The 17,475-nt window shown below is 19.0% G+C and overlaps 1 protein-coding gene across 4 annotated transcripts in view; it reads left to right on the plus strand.

The window, feature by feature from the left end:
* Positions 1-17,475, plus strand: part of LOC122719224 (inositol-pentakisphosphate 2-kinase) — a 281,879-nt gene that overhangs the window by 200,618 nt on the left and 63,786 nt on the right. The gene's annotated exons all lie outside the window — the stretch shown is intronic.

Raw genomic sequence — 17,475 nt, forward strand, 5'->3', positions numbered from 1 at the left:
TCATTTTTTAAAATATATATCATTTACCGCAAAATATTATTGACAAATATTTCGATAAAATCAGAAAATCATTATAAAATTTGCAAGATTTTTTTAAATTAAAAATAAATATAATTAAAATAAATATATCCAGATATATGATTTTTATATGCTTCCATGTAAGAAAAATAAAAATTAACACATTTAAAACACATTTAAAAATATATCCAAATGAAAAATTAATTTCAGAAATTATCTTTCATATATTCGAAATTTAAGAAGAAGGAAAGTATTGCTCATTATTAGAAAACAATTATATAATTCTAGTTTTTTCTTTCCCTTGTATTGTTTAACCCTGCCGCAATGTTATGTGAAACCACCATTTCAAATTACACGAATACGACACGTCCGTAGGAGTAGGATGTACGATCCAGCAGACGTTCGTACTTATTCGTTACAAGTCACCGAGTTTCGCAAACCGGACGGTCATTAACCTTACGCGAAAATGGATAAGACGGTTTGACTGTGGCAACGCTGCCTCTTTCTATAGGCATCGAAACGTTTCGCGACCGAGTAAGTGTTTTTAAACGATTAAATGTGATTGCGTGTGTCCGCTTGCGTACCGACACGTAAGTGCCCACCTTTTTTTATCATGTTTCCTGCATGCATTAATGTAACTAACAAACCATTTCGGTCATTCGATCTCGCTTCTCTACCGGTTTTGTTTCGACAAATTATTGCTCCGTAGATACATATTCGAAACTAGAAAGCGTGTACAGGGTATTTAAAGAAATGTGGGACATCTTTGAAGATTTGATTCTAGACAAAGATTTGATTCTAAACGAATACAAAAATTCATATGCAAAATTGTAGATTAGTTATTCATTTTTTAAATTTTAATAAATTTATGTTGTAATTAAGTTTTAAGTTATAAATAATTTATTGCAATTTTAACCGATCAGCAGTATTATATCGCAATATCGCAATTATTTAAATGGATTCATCCTTCAAGAGTTTAATGAAGTAATTATATATTAATCGTAAAAAATGTTAGAAATACAAAATAAAAAATATTCAAAAATTTTTTTTATAAAGAATATATTTTATAAGTCACTGGATAGTTATTAATTTTTTTTAGTAGTAATAAATTTATAAAGTTATTAATAGTTACCATTAAGTTATTAATATTGTTTACAATTATTAATTATACAATTCATATAATTTCGTAAAATTTGAGAAAAATAAAAAAGTAAAAATAAAAAGTATTTATAAAATTATTATAGATTATATATTTTTTTAAATAATATTAAATTTTTATTAAATATATATAATCGATTAATTATTAATTATTATAATATATTTTTTGTATTTTGATATAATACAATATTCTACATATTATATATTCAATATTACATCAAATATTATCATTATTTGATGCTTAATTGATTAAAATAGATTTATGTTAAAATTAATGAAATATGGTCTTACAATGTAAAAGATTAATTATTATTAATATTATATTATAATCTTAATATATATTTATTCATATTAAACGATGTCTGTCTTGTAATATGTTATCTATTACATTACATTAAAAATTAGTAGCGTTAATCTAAAATGATATATGAGTATATCCTTTTTAAACTTTTTGTTGAAAAGTCTAGTAGACAAGTGACACTGCGATATGATAATATCTATCGATCAGCTGAATCTGTCTTCATTTTACATAATCCAATACAAAATTAGATTATTTATAACTTAAGTACAATTTATTAAGTACAAACTCCAATCAATATTTTAATTAATTTAAAAATTTTATTTGCTAATAAATTATATATGTATATAAATATTATATATGTATATAAAATTATATGTATATATAAAAATTGAATAAATATTAAATATTCTAGATATTATAAATAAAATATTGTACCTGATATTTTTTATGTATAGATATTTTCTATTGAAATACTAATCTATAAAATATAAATATTATTTATAAAGTAATTTTCATTTAATTATATATTTATTATCGATGAAATTAAAATCATATTATATTATTATTTTTCGTTTCTGAATAGAATATGATTCAATTAATTTCTATTCCAATTTTTTAGAATAGTTTTATACATAAATATTAAATTATTGCATATAAAATAAGCTGATTTCAAATTCGTAAAAGCATTTAAGAATAAATAACTACAATAATATAAATGTTAATAATAGAAATTATTTACAAAAATATTAAAATAATAAAATTTCGAACATTAACGTTTATTTAACTTTAACGATCTATTATAATACATATTAATTATAAAAAAAATGATTTCAATTTTGTTTTTTTCGATAAAATGTTTATTGTATTTTACAAATCTATGTAATTGATTTAATTGATAATTATTCTATTATAATTGATAACTAACTTGTTATAATAAAATAATATTAAAAATTAAATGAAGTCACAATTTTTTGCATCAAAAAAATATTGGCACATTTTAAAAATTTATAATAATATATATATAATATAAATTATAAATTTATATATATATATTTATATATATATATATATATAAAATATATATAATATAAAATATAAATTTATAATTAAAATAGCAATTTTTTATAAAAATTATTGATTTTAATATTTTTTTTGATTTTCTAATTATGTTTTAAGCAATCTAATTTATCAAAAAAATTATATTTTGTTAACAATGGATTTTATATTTTATTTTAAAAGAAGTTTGTTTAATATTGTTGATTTTTCAATGATTCAAAATTATATTGATGATTCAAATATTTGCATTATTTTCAAAATATTTTTAACATCTTTAATTAAATTAAATACACACACACACGCACGCGCGCGCGCGCGCGCGCACACACACACAGAGAGGAAAAAAGAGAGAATCCAGAATAAAAATTTTAAAAGTTGTTATTATATTGGTATTTTATTATAAATACTACAATAATATAATATATATAATTATATAATTATATAATAAATATGTAATAAATACTATAAATACTAATAAATACTATAATACATTTGTTAATTATAAATTCATTTCTATAAAAAACAATAAAAAAAAATATGTGAACAAATAATTAAATTCAGTTTAATTTAATGTTATAGAATATATCCAATTTAATTGAAGAAATTAAAAACATTTTGAAAACAATGCAAACATTTAGATCATCGAATAAGTAAAAATCAACAATATTAAAGAAAAATGATAAATATATATATATTTTTTTCTCCTTATTGAGAAATCCATTATGACTTGTCTACATTTGTTATGTAATTAATGTTCTTATGTTATATCATTGTTTTGTATCAGTGTAAACGAGAAGCATTGTGTCGTTGTCACTCAAAATAGAATTCAAAAATATATCAATTGATCAATTCATTGGTTTTTCGTCATCATTAAATGACATGATATCCAAGTAATTATTAAGTTATTAAGTTAATTTGAATAGAAAGTATCGTCCCATTTTTTATATATTTTTATCATAAGAAAAACTGATGTCTTTTTTCACTAATAAGAATCTTTATTATATCTATAATATGAAAGCGCAATAATTGATGGAATAAAATCGTGGCATCATATTGCATCATTGGATGATAACGCAATATAAATAATTATCAAGTGTAAATCCATCTTTATAAATACTTAGTATATTGACTTTATATCAAACACTCCTTTGTCGAGATGTCAGATAGTTACTTACTCAGAATTTCTGTTACTTTATTTGTACACTTATATCCACATTCGCAATAATAAGTTTACTTTAATTCTCTACTGTTTTCACTATCTTCCTCTATAATGATCATTAAATATATGTATAGTCAATCATAAAAATCTTTATACATTATCTTATGAATAAATTCTATTAATTTTATTAATTAATTCTAAATTTTTAGTGAAAATTATATTGTATTTATAAGACAAATGATGAGTTATACACACAAAAATTTCTTTTTTTGTTGGAAAATCTCTTTAAAAGGTTGAAATTAATTTTCAAATTTCCATTATTTTTTTATGTTTTATGTTTATATTTTTTTATGTTTTGAATTAGTATAATTTCATTTGGAAATATTTTTTATAACAGGATGATAGAATATAATACAGAAATTGAATATTTATATATGAAAAGTTTTCTATCTCACACCATTATAAAGTTATAATCGATAACTCAAAGAGAAAAATTGAAATTTTGCATTATATAAGTTATATAAGTTTTGATTTATCAAAATTTTCGAATGAAAGAGATTTAACAAATGAAAAGTCAACATATATAACTAAATTATATATAAAAACTATGTATACTATATATAAAATATAAACTATATATAAAATGTATACTATATATATATACTATGTATACTATATATAAAATCAATCTATAGTTTTCCAATTTTAATGGAAATCAAACAAAGGAAAATTCAATCTTAAAAGTTGATGATTGACGCAAGAGAAATAAGCGACAGATGTCGCAAGATATAAGGATTCTAAAAAATACTTTCTATCAAGAATAGTTTGAAATAATCCTAATGATTGAAAAAAAAAAATGAGACAATATCAAATGATCTTATGACATAATTATAAACTTCGGATAACAGAAGAAACATCAAATAGAAATTCGACATTTAAAGATAAATTTCGATTTGTAAAAGTTTGATTCTCGTAAATTCAAATTACAAAAATAAAATAATGCATTTGGATATATTACAAATAATTTAAGTTAAAAAAACTTTTACTTTATTGCAATGGATTAAAAGAAATTTGTAATCTTTTAGAAGTTTGAATGTTTTTATATTAAAAATAAAAATAAAAAAAGTATTCACTGCTTCGAAATGATATTTGATTAAAGAAAAAAAAAAGATTCTTCTATATATAAAATTTCATTTAAAATTTTTGTTAAATTTGACAATACAAGTTGTTAATTGAAATCACGTAAAATGTAATATAATAGTTTATGAAGATTTTTATGATTTGATTGTAAATTTAAACAAGTATTTTGAATCTCGACACTTTTATAAGTCGCTGTTATCTTATTGCGACTATATCTGTCAGTTTCATTTTCAACTAACAGCTTGTCTTTAATCATAAACGAATCATTAAACGAAATCATTAAACGAATGTCAACTTTAAGCAAGATTTAACCCCCATTTCAAGTATCATATTACATATTTGTGTAAGTTCTTTGTATGTAAATACATGTATATATACATAGCAAGTAAAAAAAATAAACGAATACTTTTTTTATTATTTAGTAACCGGTATTAAATAAGAAAAACAAATTGTGGTGATGGAGGAACACGGATGTAGAAAATTGATAGGACAGAATATATATAGACATTCGAAATAAAGCCAAACAGGAAACAGGAAATGCTAGATGGAGAGTGATCATAGATTAAGAGAAAATCCTAATTTACGACATCCTTCGGGATTTCAAACTAACATATCTACTATTCATGTATCTAAATCGAGTCTCTGTAGATATATTTGCAAACAGTACTATCGAATAGGGAAACATATGATGTATGAACACATGTTCTTGCATTGTTCCATATTCAATTCCACATTCATCTTACATATAGTGAATACAAGATAAATTGTGGAATACCTTTAATATATTGATTTTAGATTAAGTATTTTGTATTAGTCAAAACTAATACAAAAGTTAGTATACAAGAATGTCGATTAAAACTTCGATTTATTAAGTTATAAGTAATTTAAGTTTTCATGACATAAAGATGCGATACAATAAAAATTATTCATAACTAAATTGTGGATATTTATGCAAAATGAATATTTTTTATGATCATGATTAAAGAAATGAAGAAGAAAATTTAAAAGAATCTATTAGATTTATTTTCTTTTGATAATATAAATACATTCTATACTGTAAATATAAATTTATTATTATTATTATATCATGTACTTGATTACATTATAAATATAATTCTGTTCATATTATATTTTTTATTTATTTATAGAAAATCTTAACATTTTCTTTTATAAATCTTTTATATAAGAAATATTATATATTATTATAAAATTATATATATATATATAAATATATAATATAAAAATATTTTTTATTTTTTTTTATCTTATATCATTTACTTACAAGATTTATCATGATTTTGTATGTATCATTTATTTATGATTTTCGAAATAATTAACATTTAATAATTATTTAATTTAATTTTTATTAAAAAAAATTATTATCAATTTCTCTATTTAAATTACTTTATTTTTATTATGATTGCAGTACTTGTTCGAATAGATTCATGTTTTTTTATAGAGGTGTTAGTAAAAAAGAAGTATGTTATCAGATTATTAACACCAGATCTAATGCTGTCAGCACATATTCATGTACTTACTTATGTATTTAACTCGTAATCATATTCAAATCTTTCTTCTAATCCTCTATTTCTTCGTACTTGATTATCAATATCATGTGATGAATTTTAATTAATGCATTTGATGAAATATGATTTCTTTAAATAAAACTGTAATTATATAATTAATTTGTTTACAAATGTCATATTTTTATTTTACAATTTGTTATTTTTACTTTTGTTATTTTTACTGTTTTCTCTATTTTGTTCTTATTTATTTTGTAATTTTTAAATATATTTTAATATGCAAAAATAATCTAATCAATGTATAGAAAAAATTGAAACGAAAGTACTTTGTATTTACTAAATATATTTAAAAATTTAATAATATATACATTTTTGAAAATTGAATTTTAAATATTATATTTTGCACGATTGAAGAAGACAGATTTCAAAACTATATATATAATTATAAATATATTTATAATTATAATTATAAATAAATTTATAATATATAATTATAAATAAATTTTTTTATTTTAATGCTAAATATTGCAAATAAACTTTCTTTAAAAGTAGTTACAAAGAAATAATTATATATTAATTTTAAATAAAATATATATTAATATCAATCATATTATTTTAAAATAAATAATTCATTAAAATTATTACTAAGACTAATTTCTAACATTTTATAATACGATATAAAGTATTAAAATCATATAATAACTATAATAAGATATAAAAAATTCGATTTATTTATAAATATACGAACTAAATATAAGATTTTTTTTTATATTGAAATTTATACTTTTTATTTTTGATAATATTTGATAAATTATTAAACAAATAATATTTAATATAATTTTTTCTAGAAATATTTCAGATTATTCAAAATTTTTCCAGCTTTGATATTTTGATTTAAATTGATTTAAATTATATTATTTTCTATAAAAAATTTCACATACTTCTAAACATTTTACTAAAATTTTAAAATAAACATACATTTATGATATATATGAATGCTATTAGAAATAAATGAAAAAATATATATAAATAAATTTTAAATTTGCAAAGCTTATTCTTATTTATTTCGTGAAATTTTAAAATTTTTCAAATTCTCTGAATATTTATATATTTTTTTCTAAGATATATTTATTTTTTATTAAAAAAATTAAAATTAATTAACTTGAAAAATTTTGATTTTTGAATTTTTTTAAATTCAAGCTTTATAGTCAATAATAACAAAAGTTATTTTTTTGACTTATAAAATAATTAAATTTTTATATTTTATCTTTTTTCAATGTAAAGTTTTATAAATGATAGAATCAAATATATAGACAAATTATCAATATTATTTAAGTAAATAAAATTTAATATAAAAAAAATATTTTAATTTAAAAATTTTTTTATATTTAAATATTTTTCTTTATTAATATTGTGCTAATAAAGAAACGAATATAAATGTGTTAAATATCTCAAAAAATATATATAATAAATATTAATACAAATTTTGAATATATAATGAATAATATAACCAATAATATCATTTAAAATGTATATATATAATAATATATATATATATATATATATATATTATATATATATTAATATAGGTATATATAGTAAACAAAATAAATTTCCTGAATTAGAACTTTTTCTTATTGATTTAAAATTATATAAATATTTTCTTTGCAAGTTTTTTTTATTTAATCTAGCTTTTTTAGAAGTAACATTATTATTTTGTTCATTAATAAAAATTTATAATTTTAAGATAATTTTAGGTTTAAAAATGTAGTTAGAAATGATTGTAATAGAGAAAATTTAAAAAATATCGCCTTTTTTGTTTATTACCAAATGAAAAATTAGTGCAATGTATTGAGCCAAGCAAGTACATAAAAAATACATCAAAAAATAATTTGTATTTATCATGAATTTGATATAAACTCTTATTTCCTTAAAAATCTTTTAATTTTTAATTTTCTTATACATAGACAGAATTATTTTTAATTTCATTTATTATCATAATGTAATTCAATAAACATTTTAATTTTTTAACATTAAAATTATGTTACATTTAAATAGAGTTACACTTTGTATCATTTTCTATAAATAATAAGTATTATTTGATATACAACGAAACTGTTATGACTCAATAATATCAAACAAATAAGTAACATTTTCATATAAAAATTTTTGTTGCTAACGTAATAATTCCTATGTAATACTTTATTTCAATATCAAAGTGTTATTATCAATCTATCTTATGGTACTTTTATCATGTTTTTAAATACAAGAAGCAATGCGTCATCTTTCTGTGCAATTTTAAAAACTCCTTCGAGTTTAAAAGCCAACTTGATATACGATATCAATTATGAAATTGACGTAAAGTCGTTGGTTCATACCCAACCGAACATGATCCTATGTAATATATAAGACGGATATGTAGTGGAAGCGAAAAACGTGCACGTGCAAACAAAAACGTGCACGTGCACTTACTGCTCGTGTCACACTTTTTATATGTTCGACGCACTAATTAAATACACACAATGGCGATGCTCTTTCCGTCTTTCAGATTTCGAATGAAGTATATAACTGGCCTTGTAACGAGATTATTGTCTAGACATCGTCGCTACCATTGAGTTTTCTAGCACGTAATGAGTTTACGATCGCGACAGGCAGTGTTTCGAACGATAAATCGAAAACTTTCCCATAAACATGTTCTCGGCTAGTTTCAAAATCACAATTCACAATTCAAAATCTGAAATTTATGCTTGTACGAATTATTAAATCGAAGAAGCTCGATGCTTTATTTATTGGTCGGTTATTTGAATTTCTGATAGGGATAGCTTATTAATAAGATATTAGAAATAAATTTTAATGATCGATTTATATTGACACAGTCGATCACAAAAATCTTCATATATTTTATGAGAGTTCAAATAATAATTTCTATTATTGAATAATAATTTTTTTTTTATAAAAAGCATTATAAATAGAAAATATTAGATTTCATAAGAATTAGAAAAATTTGCATACAAAAACATCGATTTATTTATTAAATTATTAACAATTGATGTTTACATTAAATGAAGATAGAGATAGCTTTATATTTATCATATTTATTCTATTCAACTTCATTTCATTACAAATTTAAATTGTTAATAATTTAATAAATAAACTTCAAATATTTTTTTATACTTTGTTTCGGTCTTTAAAATTAAAAAATTTAAAAAATATTTCATCGAATATATTAACATCTTGTTTCAACATATGAAACAATTTCTTTATTAGCGAAATATCATTTCGAAGAATAAAATAAATTTTTTAATGTTTTAGTATTTTTTCGTTTTTTAAATATAATTTTATAATAATATATATAATAGAGTAAAATTTTATAAATATGTATTATCCCATTACGTAAAATATTCAGGCGAAATTATATTAAAAAAATAAAAAAATTATACATTTGAAGATTGATTTCATGCATCAAAGAAATTTTTTGTTAAAAAAGAAATTGCATATAATATATATTTTACATATATACAAACTTTTATTAAAATTAGAATTTTAGAAATAAATTGATTTTCTTATAAAGTAATGTATGAAAATTTTTATCACTGATTATGTACAAAATGTGATAACTAAATTTGTTAGATTATTTATTGAAATGTTTATGAATTTTGTATGTTTATGAATTATAAAAAACTTTACATTTATAATTTATAATTACAATTATTTTTATTTTAAATGATATACATTTTACAAAAAATTTTATATATTCTTGTTTTATATTTACAATTTAACTTTAACAAATTGTACAAATTTTAATTAAATTTTTTATTGGAAAATTTTTAAAATTTATTACTTTCTTTTTTTTTTCATCATCATTTGTATTGATAATATCGATAATACAATATCGATAATACAATAAATCGATAATACAATAGGAAAAATCGAATAAAGAAGAAAAACAATAAAATTATTAAAAAACTTAATTTTAAATATATATTATTTTTATATATATTCATTTTTATATATAGAATATTTCAGAAGTTAAATAACAAAATTTAAATTTTTAACTGATAATTGATTCTTGAAATGATTTTAAATAACTTTTTTTTAGGAAGATTCGACTTTATTAACGAAAAATGCTGACTAATTACAAACTATAAACTTCTAATGATATACTGCTTGAGTTACTGAGCTTCCACTATTTGATCAAATTTATTGTTAGTAAATCGTTCATTTAATGCTACAGCTGCAAATTTATGATAGGCAAATATTTTTCATTATTACTCATTAATAAAGCTGAAACAAGAATTATTGTAAAGAAAAAACGTTGCTTGAAATCATCTCAAATATCATCACTTAAGTCTTAACTTCTAGGACACTTTGTATATTTTTATTCGATTATTCGATCAATCAAAAAAATTTATTGATATTTCATATACTTATCGTTCAGATTATATTATAAACATTTATCATTTGAAATATTGTATTTTCTCGAATTTGTATTTCGAATATTCTATCGATGTTTGTATTACGAATTTTTACATACGTAGAATTACGTTCATCAGAGATTTGGAAAGTCGACGTGTATGGTTCACGGACCTTTTTATTATCGAAGTGACTTCATTTCTATGACTCATCGTTTCCTGTCTAATGAGTGGAATATAATGACGCGTCGCTACGGTCAATCGTAGTATATATAAAAATGGAATAACTATTATCAGAAACATTTCGATTCTCATTATGATTGATAAAAAAATGACACGTGATATGATACGTGTTGAGAAATTATTAAAGTCCGTCGTCTATCTTCGTTCGTTGACCATTCTGACTTCATTTAATTGCGTGAAAATTTCGATAAGAAGTTTTATTGAAGTGATTGATATTTCTCCTTGAAATGTCAACATTGTTAAAACATAGTTATGAAGCTATGATGTTTGATTAATAGAAAATAATTTTGAAAATAGTGTAATTCGAAAAAAGCTAATTGTCTAGTTGACCTAAAATGTTATAAATTTGTAAGCAGAAGATACATGATACAGATGTATATAATATTATAATATATAAGTATATAAGATTTGCATATTATGATTATTATTAGTATTATATTATTAATATAATAATAAAATATATATTATAAGATATAAATTAATATTAATTATTAATATTATTATTAATGTATTTATAATTATTATGTACTATATATATTATTACTAATGTACTTATATTATAATGTACTATTCTATTATAATATTTTTTAATTCACGTTTATAAATCTGAACGTATATATAATCTTAAAGATTATATACTTTATATTTTTATTAATTATCTATTTTTTAATTATCTATTTTATAATTATCTAGATTTTTATCTAATTTATCTATAGATTTTTATTTTAAAATATTTATTAAAATAACTTTATTTTAATTTTGTTTTTTAAATCTAAATAATGTTTATCAATTAATCTATTCTTATTAATCTATTTAACCAAGAATTGAATTCCATTTAAAAACAAAATATATAAAAAATATTTAAACAAATAGCCAAAAAATTTTTTTAAAAATTTATTTAAAAAAATGATTTTAGAAATTAAAAAAGTTGAGATGCAAAAATATTCATTGAACTTTATTTCTGAAATTATAAACAATTTAATTTTGCATTAGATAAAGAAAAGAAATGAGAATAGAATAAAATATCTTTACCATTTTTTCTCCATCTTATTTGCAAAATTTAAATTGTGTATAACTTGAAAAATAATTTTCAATAAATATTTTTATATCATTATATATCAACTTTTGTTTTAATTTCTAGAATCATTTTAAATTTTTTATCTACTTTATTTTAATAAATACTTTGAATTTTCATTTACATCGTGATTCTTGAAATATTATTTTTTCAAACCATATTATGAAATTATAATATCTGAAGAATAAAATAAACTTCCTATTCTAATTTATTTGACAGTATCTTTAATAATATGACACTATCAGGCTACAAAACAACAACTGTTTCATAGCGTTACAATGAATATCTTTCTTTTAATTTTTTGTCGATATATTATCCACCAATGTATTTATTCATGTGTTTAGTTGTAATAATGGTTAAGTTTTGAAAAATAGAAAAAAATTGATATGGAATATAAATTTAATGTAGTTTATTGTCATAGACAAACGATATGCCTTTTATAATATAGAATTTCAATAATCTGATATACTAGAATATATCGACTGAATATCAAATATATCAGATATATTGGATTCTATTTCTAATATAATAGAATAAAGAAAATAATATCGAAAAAAGATTATTTTAGATTAATATAATAATACAATTTGTTAAGAAACATAAAAAAATATATATAATATATATATTTCATTTTTAATTTTTTTTTCATTTAATAAAACTATATCACATTTTTAATATTGTAATTATAAAAAAGAATGTCAGAATTTCAAGAATTTATACAATATTATTTTCATTATTCAGGTTAAATTAACAATATTACAATAAACATTTGAATTACTTATATATGAAAGTGCAAAATTAAATAAATGCAATTATTCTATTACAATTTTAAAATATTTTTTTTTTTTAAATAGATCTATTGTAATAGAATAATATTTTTTAAAATAGTTTTTAGATAGAATTTTTTTTAAAAATTTGAAAAAATAATATATTTTTGTTTATATTTTGCTTATGTTTTATCAATATTTTAGAATTATTAATATTTCAATTATTAAAGTGAATTATATTTTGAAATTATAATTTGATATTATAATTAATAAAAATAATTTAATCTTCTATATTTGATTTATTTTTTATTTGTAATAATAAATAATAGCGATATATCAATGAAAATTTTACTTATATCTAATAATTAATATAATAATATTAAATATATATTATATATATTTTCTATTTTTTAATTTACTATGTATATTATGTATTATGTAATTATTTTCTATTTTTTATATGTAGATATGTATTAAATAATTTAGTCATAAAATTTTTTGATTATCTGACTATTTAATTTTTATTTTATAACATAAAATTGTTCACTATACATAATGTTTTATTTCCAAATCATTAAAATATCATTGTAAATATTACTTAAAAATAATTGTTTTCTTCTTTATTTATAATTTTATACAAAAACACATTTCATATAAAATATCTAAGATAAATACTAATCAAACATTATTATTATTAACTATATACTATAACTCACAGTTTAATAGTTCTTGATAGAAGATTATTACTTATATACTCTTAATAAGTTTATCATTATTTTTAACTTATATATTATATATTTATATATTTGAAAAAATATTTATATAGAAAAATATTCATTATTCCAATAAAATTAAAATAACATTATAAATTATTGTATTATTTGTACAACTTTTTATATTTTTAAAAAGTTGTTCTTCAAATTTTCATCTTTGCATTCTCATTGATTCAAATTATTTCTTTACATTTTGCGATCTCTTAAAATAAAAAAATAGGATTTTATTAGTAACAAATAATTAATAATAAATATATAAATAAATCAATAATTAATAACGGAATAATAATTATTTTTCTACATTAATATTTTTATTCAATGATACAAAATAATATATCTCGTTAATATTAAAGAGAAATGATGAAAAACAATCGAAGATTGATGTGCTTACATATAAAATGGTAATAAATTCATCGTTTAAATAGCAATATTTCATAAATATTAATTATTAGAGATGCACTTACATTATACAATAATATTTGATAATAATAGTAATCATCCCCACCATGCAATTGTATTGGCGAACAATCAGACGATGATGTTTTTTTCTATTTCATTCAAACTTAATGTTTCTTATTTTCACTAAAGAGCAAAATTCTCGGAACATTTACATTCCCTGTTAATAGATACAATATAATCTCACATGTATCTATTGGGATTTTTTATTATATTTTTTACTTAAATGTAAAACGGATTATATTTTGACATCGTAACAATTTAAAATTATTTTCATTTTATTCCAAAATTAAATAATATATGATAAATTTATGTATTAATATAGTTATATAATTATACGTATTGAGGAAATATATTCTCGAACTGAATAAATTTATAACAAATACTATAAGTATTCGGATAATAAGAACTCTAATTTAGACTAATAATATTGTGTTTTAATATAATTTTCAATATAAATGTTTTATTAAAAACCATATTTATTTTTATAATGATATTATTTATATATGCAACAATTTGTTAAAATTATAAAATTAATTAATTAAATTGAATATTATTTTATTTATTATTTTTCTTTCATACATTGATAAGAATAAATCATTTCTTATCATTTTTAAGACAATATCTTTTATCATGTAGAAAATATTTAATGAATTAATGAATTTTGGTAAAAAATATGTATATATTATGTATAGTTAAAATTATCTTCAAATTATCTTATATTCAAAATATTGTATATTATAGATAGTATTATATCCATATTCATATTAGTTAATGATATATATTCAATTTTATATTATTTTATAAGTAAATTAATATTGAAAATTAAACTTGATATAAATTGTTATTATATAACAAGTTTCAGACATAGAGATAAAGTTTATATCTAGAAATATAAATTTATTGTATGCTTTTTTAGAAACTTTAACATTATTAATATAAGTCATAGATTTGCAATGCAAAACATGTATATTAAAAGAAAACATAATTTGCAAATAATAAAAATAATAGATTAATTAATATCAATAAAAACATCTCATTAAAAAGGATGAGAATACAGAGTGTTATAATTGAATCTAGCTACGATTTTAATATATATATTATATTATATAAGCTAAAATGAAACGAAATTAAAATTTTCGATGTTTTGTTGCATGTGCTTGATTCGATAGTAGAAAAAAATTTCAAAGATTTCAAAGATTTTATTCTTTTAAATTTTTAAATGTATATACTTTTTTGAAGAAATACATGCTATAAATCTTATAAAAGATTCTAATTTTTTCTCTAAAAAATCATAATTTTTTATTCCTTTTCTTAATATTATTAGAATCTAGAATATTTTGAATATTGCATTGACATCTATTCTGTTTTTGAACTATTTCTAAAGTCTCTTTTATCCATTATCTTCTAAATGTATTATTCTTTCTTTTACATTCCTTATATTATAGATATGATTTTAGAAAAATTTATTAGTTAAGTTATTATTTATATTTTATTAATTAATTTATTATTTATATTTTTATAGTAGACCATCTATTTCATAAAAAATCGAATCATTTAATTCAAGAAGTGATTACTCACTTTTGTTTTAATCATACAGTATCATATATAGTATCATTTTGTCCTAATCATATCTTATCACAAGAACATAATTATATTAACATATTGTATTTTGAAAAAGTTATTATTTTTTTGATAAAATGTTAATAAATTGTAGTTTAAAAATATAATTTAAAAAGTGTTCAGTATAATTTAAAAATTAAAAATTTTTATTTTATATATAATATGTGATTTTTCAATTAAAAACAAATAAAAACAATTGTTAATGTATTTTCTACTTAATACTATCAAAACTAATTGAAAATTAGAACATAAAATGAATTTCCTAACTTCTATTTGAAATTGATTCTCGAAAGGTTATCTTACTCTAAATAGCATTTCTTGTTTAATATGTAAAATATGTATTCTTTTAATAATAAATATTTGTATTTAAAAATTTTGTTTAATTTCATATTTATAAATTTAGTGTTTCTTACCTGATTATAATGAAAAAATTTGTATCTTTCAATTAGTTCTATTATATTCCGATTTCACATTATTTTGAATGAAACATGTAAAAAATTAAAGACGAAATCATTTACTCAAGAGAAATGAACATTTCAGTATGAGAAATTTGTAAGCATTTATGTAGTTCTATAAAAGGAAGTTACATAAGATAACGGTAAAGCACTACAATGCTAGCGAGGAGACATGAATCTTTTGCTTAAATACATTTCGTAAATATAACAGGAGAGAAAGCAAGTTCGTCTGTTTGAATCATTCATCATGCTGTAAGAGTGGATGTTGCTGGAAATTTGAGCGCTACCAGGCATTGATGTCTATATGAAATAACGTTATTTTTAATTGCGTCCCTGGAAAATAAAGAAATGGTGTGACATAAACCGAGAACCATCCAATTGCTCATGTAATTTTCCACCTATTAAATTTCTCAAAGGAAAATAATGTTCGAAACTGTAAAGAATTGAGGGAAAGGAACGAAAACAGTTAGTTGTTATTTGTCTTTTTATGCACCGTTATTTTGTCAGTGTGGAAAACACACTTTATTCTTTTTCTATAAAAATATTGAGATTCTAGTATTGTGAAAGGATTTGTAAAATATGTAAATGTAATTTGTCTTTCATTATTCAAAAAATATTAGCCAGAAGCCATAAGAATTTATGTACTTAAAGCTAAACAAGCTATTCTTTTATGATTGTTATGCAAATTATAAATAAGAAGAGATACAAGAATCTAATAGATTTAGTAATTTTTTTAGACTTTTATTATTTTAATATTTACTTATGTATACACAATTCATAAAATTAAAATTACACCTAAAATTCGAAATTTTAAATATAAATAGAGATTTTTTTTAATTTTAATAATGATTCTATTTTCTTCTATTTTTTTTCTTTTACTTTATAATTATATTAACTTTTTTGCTACTGTCACAATTGTCACAATTGTTTAATACAATTCAAATTCGAAAATCATCATAATAGATATGTATAATTTTTATCAATGAAAAAAAAAATTTTTAAATAAAATATTGCAATATTAAATTAATAATTTATCATTGTTTATAACACAGAAATATCTATAATAAAAATAAATAAAATATCATATATTTATCCTAAAGAAAATTGAAACATATATCTATAATACATATATATATATATCATTCAGTAACTAGTGCGTTATGTGTGATAATGAAAAGATTAATTGATTAAATAACATTAATTCAATTAGTTACTTATAGTTTTACAATTTGTTTAAAATAAATAAAGATTTATCTAAATTTTCTTTTTACGTTAATTAATTACTTATCAATAGCTAATTATAGAAATATTATTCT

Source organism: Apis laboriosa, unplaced genomic scaffold (genome assembly GCF_014066325.1).
Source record: "Apis laboriosa isolate Shangri-la unplaced genomic scaffold, ASM1406632v1 scaffold71_cov137, whole genome shotgun sequence".
In the NCBI taxonomy this organism is placed as follows: Eukaryota; Metazoa; Arthropoda; class Insecta; order Hymenoptera; family Apidae; genus Apis; species Apis laboriosa.